General features: G+C 34.8%; 1 long non-coding RNA gene across 1 annotated transcript; it reads right to left on the bottom strand.

The window, feature by feature from the left end:
- Window positions 1-6,789: 6,789 nt before the first annotated feature.
- Window positions 6,790-13,608, bottom strand: LOC140182574 (uncharacterized). The gene is made up of 3 exons (XR_011878454.1): window positions 13,437-13,608; window positions 13,291-13,345; window positions 6,790-7,059 (listed from the first exon to the last, which is right to left on the bottom strand). It is a non-coding gene; the product is annotated as an uncharacterized lncRNA (long non-coding RNA).
- Between the last annotated feature and the right edge of the window lie 587 nt (window positions 13,609-14,195).

The following is a 14,195-nucleotide window of genomic DNA, read 5'->3' as shown; positions in this document are numbered from 1 at the left end:
AAGACATACAAGCCAATGAATAACACATGCACACTTGGTGGAAGGCATGCACACCCGGCGGATTCGATCCACGCCCAGCGGACCCCAGCACTCCCTTGATGCACACCCGGCGGCCAGTGATCCACGCCCAACGGATCTCCTTCCTGCAAGTGAAATTTTGGGCTTTTTGCTCAATCTTTCACTAATGCGAGCCTGAATTACCTATAATTACAACTCTCAACATCAAAGATTCCACAAATTAAGGCCCAAACTTAATTATCTATATCATTAGGAGTCTTAATCACATCTAAAAAATTGAAGACTCTAAGATTAGTTATTGATTCTCTCCAGAAGCATAAGAGATTTAGTTGTTAGGATTTAAATTGAATTTCCATTTCTGAATTTGAAATTGAAGTCAGTACCTTGTCTTTCTCTCCGAAAGATAAGATTAGGATAGTTATCTTATCTTCCTCTCCAGCGGATAATATTAGTTTAGTTTTGAATTTGAATTCTAGAATTTAGGCTATAAATAAGTGAGCATAGCTCACAGGGAGGATCACCAAGTCCTCAGACTACTTCTCTTCTTCTTGTTTTTCTTACTTCTTCATGGGTAACTAATTCTCTATCAAAGGGTTAGGAGCTTTGTTTATATTTTTTATGGACAATTAATCTATGTTTATTTTATTTCGAAGTCTTATATTGATCTATGTCATGATTGAGTTATTTGTTCTTCATTCAGATTAGTGGATTGAAAAGTAAGCTACTTCTTTTTGGATTCTTTTATTATAATTGAAAAATTTAATATTTGAATCAAAGCTTGAAAACTCTTTCACATGAATATTCGGCTAGGAATAGTAGTTCAATTAGTGTGTGACACATACATGATTTTCAATCACTCTAATTTTAAATAAGTGACATATAATTCGATTAGAACAATTATTGAAAATTATGTTTTCTTTTAAGATTTAACTAGACAGGACTAGCTTGAATACATGACATATAATTCGACATAAAGACTACTTTTAAATCTTATTTGAATATAAATCAGTTTTTGTGCTTAATGTCTTGATTAATTAATTGATGCCTAATTAATGCTTGAGAAACTGAGGAGCCAAGAAATTGGAAATCGGTTACTAAAGGTTTTGTCGTGAAAGATCTTTGCAAACTTCAAGATAAATAAACAAGATTGGTTTTCCTAAGAACATAAGCATCTCCAAAGCCGTTGACTCTCATCATCACTGTCTTCTCTCAATTCATCATTCAAGTTCACTATCTGTGGCATCCAAGCATTCATCACTCAAGATTCTCAAGGCTCCTAGCAAAATACTCTCTTTCCCTCTTCGATCATCAATCAGGTTTTATTAATCTAATTATACATTTTAATCAGAAATTTGCTTGTTCAATCCTTTAATCTTCGTGGGGACGATATCCACTCACCGTGGTATTACTTGTGCAATCCAGTGCACTTGTCGGTACCTGTGAGCTTCAATTTTTTCTCATCAACATCCATCGATCCTTGTTTGACCGTGAATTTTATCACTAGTTCCTCGATAGTAAACGACACCAGTAGTGTTTATACCCAAAGTTCTCAGGTCATTTTCTTGAAGTTGATAAATCACCCCTAGGGATCCTTTAAGAAGGTCTGGTAGTCGATCAGCAAAGCCAAAAGGGGCATTAAGAAAAGGAGGAAATTTAAAGGATCGCATAAAAGATTTCTTTTGTACCAAAGGATTTTGAGTAAAAACTTGTAATTAACGCTCGAGCATTTATATATGTGTGTTCCTTTCTTTTTCATATCTCTAAGGCCTCGTTGAAAATATACCTTACATTCCCCTAAAATGCCATTTAACCTTGTAGTATTTCTGGAACTTAACAATCTCTTTGACATGCTTACCTTTAGTTTTCTTCGACACTCTAGAAGGCTACGCAGCAGGAAGAACCAAATAAAAAATGGCTTGTTCAATCGAAGGGCAATGAGAAGTATAGTAGGTTGACCACCACTTGTGAAAAGCATGCATTGAAAGAAAACAACGAGTGAGATCAAGTATTTGGTACTGAGTGCTCACTCTATGATTATTCGAGTCAAGGATTTGGTCAAACTTCTCTAGTTTCGACACCTCATAATGTATTATTTGAGCCTCAAAGTGGAGGGAGAGTGGGAAAGGTAATACTTGTGCTAGGCCAAATTGTCATGACACGTATTGAGAAAAGTAAGTGACTAATTTATTTTTTAAGGTCATTGTCGATTCACATGGAAGCTCCACAGGGAGAATTTGAGGAGTTAGTGTTCTAGACCACAAATCATCACCAATGTGTTGGTTATTAGGTTTGGAACTAATGAAAGAATGAAGGTATTCAACCACACTTCGATGGTAAATGAATGAATTTGGATAATAAGAAGTGTTGTCATCAGTTTTTATCTCAAGAAGAAGAGTAATAAGGTGGCAGAAAGCATCGATAGCAGACATGTTCTTTGATTTTGACCAAGAAAGAAGAGATAGTCGAATACCATCAAGTTGAGCTTTAGGGATATCAAAGGAGGAAGCTATAAGTCGGGGCTCAAGTACAGCTTTCAACCATAAGTTCACAACTCAAAATGGATCAAAGTGATTGATCAATGATTTGCCCCATTGGATCTCACCAACCATTAAAGAAAGTGGTTCATACAATTGACCTAAAATTAAAGAAGGGATGTCGATTTACTTTTTATAGTGAAACATGATGGCTAATGGTAAATCGTATTTTTTTTATCTAAATGGATTTAGGACAAAAAACAAAGGCATTAAGCCATAAAAGAAGAAATACTACATGCTCACTATCAGTAACATGATCACCATCAGATCTCATATTGTTCTGAATGAAACCCAACACAGAAGTTGAGTCGAAATTGATGTCGAAAATATCATCAGAATACTCGGAAGCCCATGACACACACTCCTCGTCGGGAGCTATGCCAGTTAAAATAGAAACTTCCATCAAAGTAGGCCCAATCATCCCATAAGAAAAATGGAAATTATTAGCAGTAAGGCTCCAAAAATATAAACTAGCTCCTAAGAGGTATGCAGTATAAGAGAGGTCGAAGGTAGCTAGTTTGAGATCAAAAACAATCCCTACTGATTTCTATATAGGTTTGTAAGTCGGGCCAACCTCGACATCCAAGTCGAAAGAAGAGAACTAGATTCCTTGGGAGGGGCTATTCTAAAGAAGCCCTAACATTTTTTTACAGAAAATTAGAGGGAGATATTCAGGGGGAGAAGGAAAGAAAGAAAAGTCAAATTCAATTTGTTCTTGAGTAGAAAGAGTCCCTAAAAATGAATATAAGAGACCGGTAATCTTGAAAGGAAGGAATACCTGGCTCCTCCAGAATTCTGTGGTTTCAATATCCATATTGGGGCCTTCAAGCTTCCATTTTTATTATAAAATTGTGCTACATCAACCACCAAAGAAGGAGGAGGGATGATCTAAACATCATCATCTTTTTCGCAATGTAGGGGAGAGGAAGTTGAGCGTAGTGGTTGCCATGCCAGGCGCAAAAGCTGCGGCGGTAGCAATAGTGACCGAAAGAGAAGAAGAAACAAAAGTCATAGTTGCAGGAGTACCGGTGGATGTGGTAGTGGCAGCAATGGTTGCAAAAGTGGATGATGCAGCAGCAATGGAGGGTGAGGCATTTGGTTGAGAATCCATCTGAATGACAGAGAGATGTAGTGAACGAAAGAAAAGTTCTTGTTTCTAATGATGAAGATGAAATAATGGAAGATGGATGAAAGTAACGAAAAAAGTAGTAATGCTTTGGAGAAATATGAAGAATTTCAGAATTAAAAGCCCATTAAAGCCCGTAAGAAATGTTGTGTATTTCCAGAAAAATGCACGCATCGTTTCAGAAATATCATAACTGTCTTTTTAAATTCTGAAATTTAAATTTAGCACAGAATAGTACATGATCAAGTAAAACTTATCATTTCCTTTTCTGAAAAAATAAGTTTAAGCGGCAATTTGTTAGTACAAAATTTTGATTGACCGTGAAAACTCAACCATGACAAGAGCATAACATCGACTATGAAAAGAGTTGAGTTGAAAAGAACCCAGGTCAAAATTTAGTAATCGCACATGGTTTTATCTAAAAGCATTATACAGGATGTGGGTCTTGAAGACCAAGGTAAAAGCAAAGACGTGGGGTGTCTACCTTAGAGAACAAGATCCTTCGCAGTCAAGGCAAGGTCGTGGATTATGAGAGCCTGAGAAAAAAAAAAGGAGAAATTAAATCGTGGTACGAAAAAAGCATTCTATAGACCATCCTTGTGATCTATAAGTAGAAGAATTTTGGAAGAAATAAGGTACTTCAATTTGAACACTTCACCATCACACCACACTCTACAAAATTTTCCATCACACTGATGCAACAAAAGACAATAGAATACAAGTGTATAAGAGTGTCTGGAGTCAACTTCTAATTTATTTTTTTTATTCCTTTTACTTTTGATTTATTTTTATATTTCCTTATCATTTCTTTGTTTTACGTATTTTATTTTTATTTATTTTTTTTTAAGCTTCTTTCAATTTTGATTTTATTTTTATTCTTATTTATTTAAAGTTTTCACTTTTTATTGTAATTTTTTTTATTATTTACCAAAGTTTAATATCATTAAGCATTTTTATATACTTGTCGACATAAACATTAAATAATTCTCGAGTCAAGTCCACTATTTTTTAGAAAAATTGTATCTATTCATCAAATTAAGATCTTAATACAAACTTAATTCGAGAACCTATCCAAATTACTGAAAATCAAGTGAAACGAATATATATCAAGCCTTATACTACCTTATCAAGTTTATCAAATGGAAACTAATTAAATAAGAGCGGTTTACATCCAAAATTAGCATGGTGAATTGCTTCTCCATATGGTCAAAATGTTGAAATATTTCTCCAGCAATTAGAGTATGTATTAAATTAAGTTTGATTAGAATAAGCGTTGTTTTTTTTATTGGAATTAGCCCCTGTTGAATACTTGTTGCGATTATTTTATTTCACAATATTTTAATTACCAGGATGAGAATATTCCTTGCTTAATTTTATCTATTCTCTTTGTAGTGAAAGATAAATGTACCATATAATAATAATAATAAGAAAAACTACTCTTAGTGTTCCAAAGTGTTTTTTAGAATTATAATATTATTTTGAATAATGTAGATTGCCTCTTTATTTCAACGAATTTCGAAAATCAAGCATTAGATAAAATGCTACTTGATATTATGCAAGAACTTATATTATTTATTGGATATCAAATGATTTTGAGTATGGAATATTGCCTATAAATAACTATGAAAAATTACAAAAATTGATTGTGTAAGTTAATCATGAAAATTCAATAATCTAACATGAATACAGAAATAACACGACAAACCAAATATATTGCTAAAAGTTTCATGTATTCTAAAACATGATAAGCAATGGAAACTAGAGACATTACAACATATTTATGATATATCAGAGTAAGAATCGAATATGTTATAAGGTATTCCATTAGAATTTGCTGAAGCTCCCTCAGAGACTCACTTGAGTATCTATGCTGAATGAATCAAACTCAACAGACAAATTATAAATAGTTCTTGTTAGAAGAAATATCTCAAGAGGTGGTTGAAATCGATAAAATGGTGCACGAGAAGGCGAGGTTGAGTTGTGCATACATATTTCTCTTGAAATACATGAACTAAAATAGCTATCAAATCTTATGACTTGTATGAAACAAAATTTATTAGTATTTCAATTCTAGTAATTCTTTTCTCGTGAGATAAAACAACTTCTCAAGTCACTCATGATGAGAATATAATTTATAAAGGAAAAGAGTTGTTTTAATAAACTGTTAATAGCAACTCCAATAGAGTGTTTTTACGGTATCATTTTTGATATTTTTAAGGAGTGAATTGATATAAAATTAAAATTTACATTAAAATTGATATTTGAATGAAATTAGTCTCATTTATTGATATTAGATTGATAGAAAATTAATAAATTTTGTTATTTGTATAATTATCTTTATGGAATAATTAAAAATAATATAAAATTTTAATTAAAATAAAACTAACAATTAGAGAGACAAATCTCGTTTTTTAGCCAACAAGTATAGTTCAAATGGTATAGTCTTCCTATACTTATCTAGAGGTCGTGGGTTTAAGTCTCACTCCTATTTTTGGTAAAAAAAAAGTCTCGCTTTTAGTTTTAAATTATTGTTTATAATATATGTAAGGGAGCCACTTCGATAAAGATGTCAAAAACATTTTTTTTAAAGATATTTTTAATAATTAAAATTTAACACATATAACCGGCTGATTAAACTGTATTATTTTTATTAAAATTAGACAGAACAAATTAGTTTAGCCAAAAATTAGTAAATAAAATTTTAAACCAGTCTAAATTAATATTTTTTTTTATAAAAAATGACTATAATATTCTTAATGTAAAAAATGACTATATATATATATTGATTTTGAAAATTCTAAATCCTAATTCTATGATGACAGAAAATAAAAAGAGCTAAGATTTAGGATTCTCTAAATTAATATATATAATAGGTGTAACACCCTACCATACTAAGCTTTACGCTTAAGCCGTAAAATAGAGGTGGTGTGGTATTACGAACTCTAAAATAAAATGAGTACATATAATAGCAGAAGAATTATAATATGCTAGGAGCCTTGAAGAAAAGAGGAAACAAAATCGCAAAATAAAAGCGCAACGCTCAAGGAACGGGTTAACCTGCGTGCTAAGGAAACCATAACTATTAAACATATGATAACAGAAGTAGGAATAGAGTGCCAAAGATACAAAATAACAAGCTCCTAACTTAGCCTGCGAAGTCAAGACTGGCCGGAGAATATTTACATATATATACATACATATCCAAAACCCAAAAGTACATATACACAATCCTGCCTCTCAATAAACCTCTAGGAGGATCAAAAGAACAAGTTATGTGGAGAGAAAATCAAGTTATATACACATCATAACATAACAAAAGAACCTTGTAACCACTCCACTTCAAGGGTCTAGACGCCTAACGAGATGCCTCTCGACCTGCATCTGAAAAACAACAACATAGTATGGAATGAGAACCGGAGGTTCTCAGAATGGTAAAGGTGCCACACACATAATATATAAGGTCTTGGAAATGCCAGAGGCAATCCTAGAACGCCGACACTCAGATTATAGAGTTTAAAGTTTTAAACAGAAGCCATAAAAGGTGGTTTACTAAGGATATTTAAACCTAACTTAACTTAACCTTAAATCTAAATCCCATTCTGCCATTCCTCCTTACCTCCAACTCCATCATGCATTTTCACAGATAACTAAAGAGACAAAGGCAAGCACAAGAAGGTTACAAGTACTGCAAATAACAAATATACATTTAACATTGCAAGTACATTTAGGCACACCCAGTTAATACACAAGCAAGTAATTCAAGTAATATGCATATGATGCATGCCTGTCCTATGGCTGATGAGGCTCATCTGTCGGTTATCCAGCCAACCCGACAAGTCTGAATTGTCCTTAGGCTGTCCCCCGACGTGCATCCCAAGAGTCTATGCATAGCTTTTTCTCAAATAATCAATATTGCTCAATGGAATTAACATTCCTGGGAATTTATATAGTGCCCGGTCACACTTACGTCGTAGGGTCAACATAGTATCGAGTTTTCAACCTGGTACATATGGTGGCAAGCCACGGCATTTGATCCAGGGAATCTCGTATCTCAGATTATTCAAATTCATAAGCCATATAAATAATTCAATTATAATTCATCAACATCCACATCATTCTCAATCGCATTTCATTCATCATTATACGTCAATCATATTCAATCCTTATCCTTCATTATCACGCCTAACATTCCGTCCATCAATAGTTCCAATTCAAAACATAATTTATTCTTTTCTAAATAAATCAAACTTAAAACATGCTCATTTTCTTAATAACTCTAAATCAAATCATATAACCCTTGAATCTAAATCTTTTTAAATAATCATATAAACAAAACCTCTAAATTTTTCATAAAATTTCGGCAGCATCTCCTCTAAAACTCGGACTTTGCCACCCTTTTCAGGTCCAAACCTGCTTTCTTTTCAATTCAACATACCCTTCCTCATCATCATAACAGTCACCCCAATAAATCTACCTTAGGTCAACAATTATACTCATACAATATTCAAATCCAACAACCAAAATTCAACTAAGGATCATAGTTCACTAATCCTAAGCTTCTAACACAAAATACCTCAAATCAATAATTCACCAAATTATTAGTTAATCAACAAGTACCTAACCAACTATGTTCATCAACAATAACATTCAACCATGATTCTCTCCAAATTAATATAACAACATTCACCATCCAAATTAATAAATAATTATCCAATAAACTTCAACCAAATATATTCATTGACAAATTACTAAACATTAAACATACACCTGCATTCCAACTTATCCTATGGTCATCTAGCCTAAGTTTTCACAGAATATTATATATTAAATTCAAGAAACCTAAACCATTCCTTGGCCGATTTCCACGTAATGACCAAAGCAAATTATTTAAAACCAAGGCAGTCCCTTCAAAATTCAACTAATCAGCTTCCTCCAAGTTCCAATATTCACAATTTCAAGCTCCAATTATTTATTCACAACCTAATACACATTCATAACATATATATATATATATCCAATTCAATACTCAAAGCTCAAATTCAAAGAAAATAAAATAGAATTATCGTATCCTCACCTTACCCAAGCTTCACATAAGCAAGAGTGAACGTTTTCCTTAAGCTAATTGGATTCTAAAACATCAGAAATCAAAGAAATTCAACCTTCCCATTAAAAATTTGAAAATTGGGGGAAAAGAGGGCTGGAAGTGAAATTGTTCTGGTAGAAACGTAGAGCTCGACGCGGTGAACGCGTGGCCGCAAACGGTGCGACGATTGGAGCTTGGACGGAAAAGTTACGGGATTTTGAAAAGTGGCGTAAGGGTTAGTGAACGTTTTCTCCTCCCTGGAAGCATTTCACGCTGATTGCTGGCGAAGTGAGGAAGAAAGGGCTTTCGACTCATTTAAAAGGGCTGGTCCGGTTGGACCAACAGCTCGGTTTGGGTTCGGTTCAACCGGTTCGGCCCATTCAGTCCAATCTTGGACCGATTTCTTCGAAATTAGTGTCAAAATTCTTGTTTCAATGAGCTCTATCCTAATTTGATATAATATTCACATTTCTAATTCTCCTTATTAAAAACTAATTTATTGACTAATTATTTACTAATTTAACTGGGGTTTACATCCTACCCACCTAATAAAGAATTTTGCCCTCAAAATTCAAATCTAGTTACTTGAAAAGAGATGTGGATAGTCCTTTCGCATATCTGATTCGAGCTCCCAGGTATGTTCCTCCATACCAGCTCGACTCAAGCTACTTTTACCAATGATACTTCCTTTCCTCGTAATCGTTTAACACTGGTGTCATCAATTCTTATCGGGGCTACTGGAAGTGTTAGATCTTCTCTCACTTGGATTGGTTCTGGTTCTAGAATATGACTTGTGTCAGGAGTGTACTTCCTAAGCTGAGACACATGAAACACGTCGTGCAAATTCGAAAGATATGGCGGTAAGGCAATTCTATAAGCCACTGGCCCAATCCTCTTCAGAATCTCAAACGGTCCAATATAACGAGGATTTAGTTTCTTAGTCTTAATAGCTCTTCCCACTCCAGTGGTTCGTGTAACTTTCAGAAAGACATGTTCTCCTGCTTCGAATTCCAAAGGCTTTCGCCTCTGATCAGCATAACTCTTCTGGCGGCTCTGGACTATAAGCATTTGACTACGAATCTTCTTTATCTGTTCAGTAGTTTCAGCTATCATCTCAGGCCCTAACAAACTTCTTTCTCCAGTTTCATACCAACATAGTGGAGATTGACATTTCCTGCCATACAGAGCTTCATATGGAGCCATTTCGATGCTCGCATGATAGCTATTATTATAAATAAATTCCACTAATGGCATATACCGATCCCAGCTCACTGGCTGGTCCAAAACACAAGCCCTTAGCATATCCTCCAAGGTCTAAATAGTTCTCTCTGACTGACCATCTATCTGAGGGTGATACGCAGTACTCATGCTTAACTGAGTCCCAAATGCACGCTCAAAAGCTCCCCAGAACCTTGATGTAAAACGAGGATCCCTGTCAGATATAATGGTAGAAGGCACGCCATGTAACCTGACAATCTCTTTGATATACATTCTAGCCAATTCTTCAATTGTGCAACTTATTCGGATAGGAAGAAAATGAGCTGATTTCGTCATTCGATCCACAACTACCCAAATAGCATCACAACCAGATCGGGTTCTAGGCAAACTTATCACAAAATCCATTGCGATACTCTCCCATTTCCATTGTGGAATTTCCAAAGGCTGAAGGGTCCCTGATGGTCTCTGATGCTCGATCTTAACCTTCTGACATGTTAAACATTTAGATACGTGCAATGCCACATCATTCTTCATCCCTGGCCACCAGAACATCGCTTTCAGATCTTGATACATTTTGGTACTCCCTGGATGAATTGAGAACCCACTCTTATGAGCTTCCTTCAAGATACTTTGTCGCAGGTCTCCAACATTAAGCACAATAATCCAGTTCTTGAACCTCCATAAACCATCCTGACCTTCTGACACTCTCCACTGTTTTTCCTGTTCAACTGCTGGTAATACCTTACGTAATGCTTCACTATCTCGATGAGCCTTCAAAAGTTCTGATTTAAAATCACTTGAAATCTGCAACTGACTCAAACATAGAATTCCAAATTCTTCTCTAACTCCCAAATTCAAACCTTGAAATGCTTTCAGTAACTCTTCCTCCCGTAGCATCATCCAAGCTACATATAAAGACTTCCGACTCAAAGCGTCCGCCACAACGTTCGCTTTTCCTGGATGATAATTCGATTTAAAATCATAATCTTTCAGAAGCTCCATCCATCTCCTCTGATGCATATTCAACTCTTTCTGCTAAAAAAGATACTTCAAACTCTTATGGTCTGAGAAAACATGAAACTTAACGCCATAAAGATAATGCCTCCAAATCTTTAAAGCAAACACAACAGTAGCAAGTTCCAAATCATGTGTTGGATAGTTCATTTCATGCGGCCTTAATTGCCGTGAGGCGTATGCTACAACATTCTGGTGCTGCATCAGAACGCACCCCAAACCTTTCAGAGATGCATCACAATACACTTCAAATAGTTCACTTGGTTCAGGTAATACCAATACAGGTACAGTAGTTAACCTGTGCTTCAATGCTTGGAAACTCTCTTCACATTCCGGAGTCTAGATAAAAAGCATATCCTTCCTAGTCAATTTAGTTAAAGGTAAGGCGAGCTGTGAAAATCCCTTAATGAATTTGCGATAATACCCTGCCAAACCTAGGAAACTCCTTATCTCTATCACTGAAGTTGGTCGCTCCCAATTCATCACTGCTTCCACCTTAGCAGGATCCACAGCTATTCCCTGCTTACTCACCACGTGGCCGAGAAACTTCACCTCACTCTTCCAAAACTCGCATTTAGATAACTTAGCGTACAACTTCCTGTCTCTCAGAATTTGCAGCACAGTTTGCAAGTGATCAGCATGCTCCTCTTCAGTCTTAGAATAAACAAGAATGTCATCAATGAAGACAATAACAAACTTGTCCAGATACGGTCGGAAAATCCTGTTCATATAATCCATAAATACTGCCGGGGCATTATTTAACCCGAAAGACATCATTGTATACTCATAATGACCATAACGGGTTCTGAAAGCAGTTTTCGGAATATCCTCATCTCTAACTCTTATCTGATGATATCCGGATCGCAGGTCAATCTTAGAAAACACACCGGCACCCTGTAATTGATCCATTATATCATCGATTCTAGGCAACAGATATTTATTCTTCACAGTGATCTTATTCAATTGCCGATATTCGACACACAACCGCATACTCTCATCCTTCTTCTTTACTAGTAACACTGGTGCTCCCCACGGAGAAACACTTGGTCGGATGAAATGCTTACCTAATAGATCTTCCAGCTGAGCTTTCAGTTCAGCCATTTCTAAAGGTGACATCCTATAAGGAGTAATCGAAATCGGACCGGCTCCAGGCACCAGCTCAATTGCAAACTCAATCTCCCGATTAGATGGAAATTCATTAATATCATCCGGAAATACATCTGGAAATTCACATACAACCAGAATCCGCTCTAAAATCTGATCATCACCTGATACTTCCGCAGTTAATAACATAATACCCTAACATTCAGTTCCAGAACAGTTTACTATCATAGAATTCAAATAGTAACTATTCACCACAACCGGTGCTTCTGACCCTTCCGGTATAAACTGTACTGACTTCTCAAAACAATCAAGCAAAACATGATTCTTGGATAACCAATCCAATGCTCATTTTATTCTTTTCTAAATAAATCAAACTTAAAACATGCTCATTTTCTTAATAACTCTAAATCAAATCATATAACCCTTGAATCTAAATCTATTTAAATAATCATATAAACAAAATCTCTAATTTTTTATAAAATTTCGGCAGCATCTCTTCTAAAACTCAGACTTTGCCACCCTTTTCAGGTCCAAACCTGCTTTCTTTTCAATTCAACATACCCTTTCTCATCATCATAACAGTCACCCCAATAAATCTACCTCAGGTCAACAATTATACTCATACAATATTCAAATCCAACAACCAAAATTCAACTAAGGATCATAGTTCACTAATCCTAGGCTTCTAACACAAAATACCTCAAATCAATAACTCACCAAATTATTAGTTAATCAACAAATACCTAACCAACTATGTTCATCAACAATAACATTCAACCATGATTCTCTCCAAATTAGCATAACAACATTCACCATCCAAATTAATAACTAATTATCCAATAAACTTCAACCAAATATATTCATCGACAAATTAATAAACATTAAACATACACCTGCATTCCAACTTATCATATGGTCATCTAGCCTAAGTTTTCACAGAACATTATATATTAAATGCAAGAAACCTAAACCATACATTGGCCGATTTCCACATAACGACCAAAGAAAATTATTTAAAACCAAGGCAGTCCCTTCAAAATTCAACTAATCAGCTTCCTCCAAGTTCCAATATTCACAATTTCAAACTTCAATTATTTATTGACAACCTAATACGCATTCATAACATATATATATCCAATTTAATACTCAAGCTCAAATTCAAAGAAAATAAAATAGAATTATCGTATCCTCACCTTACCCAAGCTTCACATAAGTAAGAGTGAACGTTTCCGTCAAGCTAATTGGATCCTAAAACATCAGAAATCAAAGAAATTCAACCTTCCCATTAAAAATTTGAAAATTGGGGGAAAAGAGGGCTGGAAGTGATTAAACAAGTTACCAGTAAAATTGTTCTGGTAGAAACGTAAAGCTCGACGCGGTGAACGCGTGGCCGCAAACGGTGCGGCGATTGGAGCTCGGACGCAGAAGTTACGAGATTTTGAAAAGTGGCGTAAGGGTTAGTGAACGTTTTCTCCTCCCTAGAAGCATTTCACGCTGATTGCTGGTGAAGTGAGGAAGAAAGGGCTTTCAGCTCATTTAAAAGGGCTGGTCCGGTTGGACCAACAGTCCGGTTTGGGTCCGATTCAACCGGTTTGGCCCATTCAGTCCAATCTTGGATCGATTTCTTTGAAATTAGTGTCAAAGTTCTTGTTTCAATGAGCTCTATCCTAATTTGATATAATATTCACATTTCTAATTCTCCTTATTAAAAACTAATTTATTGACTAATTATTTACTAATTTAACCTGGGTTTACAATAGGAGTATTTTAGTTATTTTTTATAATAGGGGTATTATAATCATTTTTTATAAAAAAAATAATATGAATTTAGACTACTTCAAAATTTGATTAACCATTTTTCAATCAAATTAATTTGTCTAACTTAATTTTGACAAAAATAACACAATTTATGTGTTAAATTTTAATTATTAAAAAATATCTTTAAAAAAAGACGTTTTAGACATTTTTATCGGAGTGACTCCATATATGTAATGGTCTCACAAATACTGATTCTAAGATTTTTAGTTCTATTGGTGGATCGTTTAATGTTTTAACAGACTTCAGGTCCGTTTAAAAGTGTTTCTAGGATATCTACAGA

The sequence above is a fragment of the Arachis hypogaea genome, chromosome 3 (genome assembly GCF_003086295.3).
Source record: "Arachis hypogaea cultivar Tifrunner chromosome 3, arahy.Tifrunner.gnm2.J5K5, whole genome shotgun sequence".
Lineage (NCBI taxonomy): Eukaryota > Viridiplantae > Streptophyta > Magnoliopsida > Fabales > Fabaceae > Arachis > Arachis hypogaea.
The sequence above is the reverse complement of the archived record's forward strand: the minus strand, read 5'-3'. Positions and strand labels throughout refer to the sequence as shown.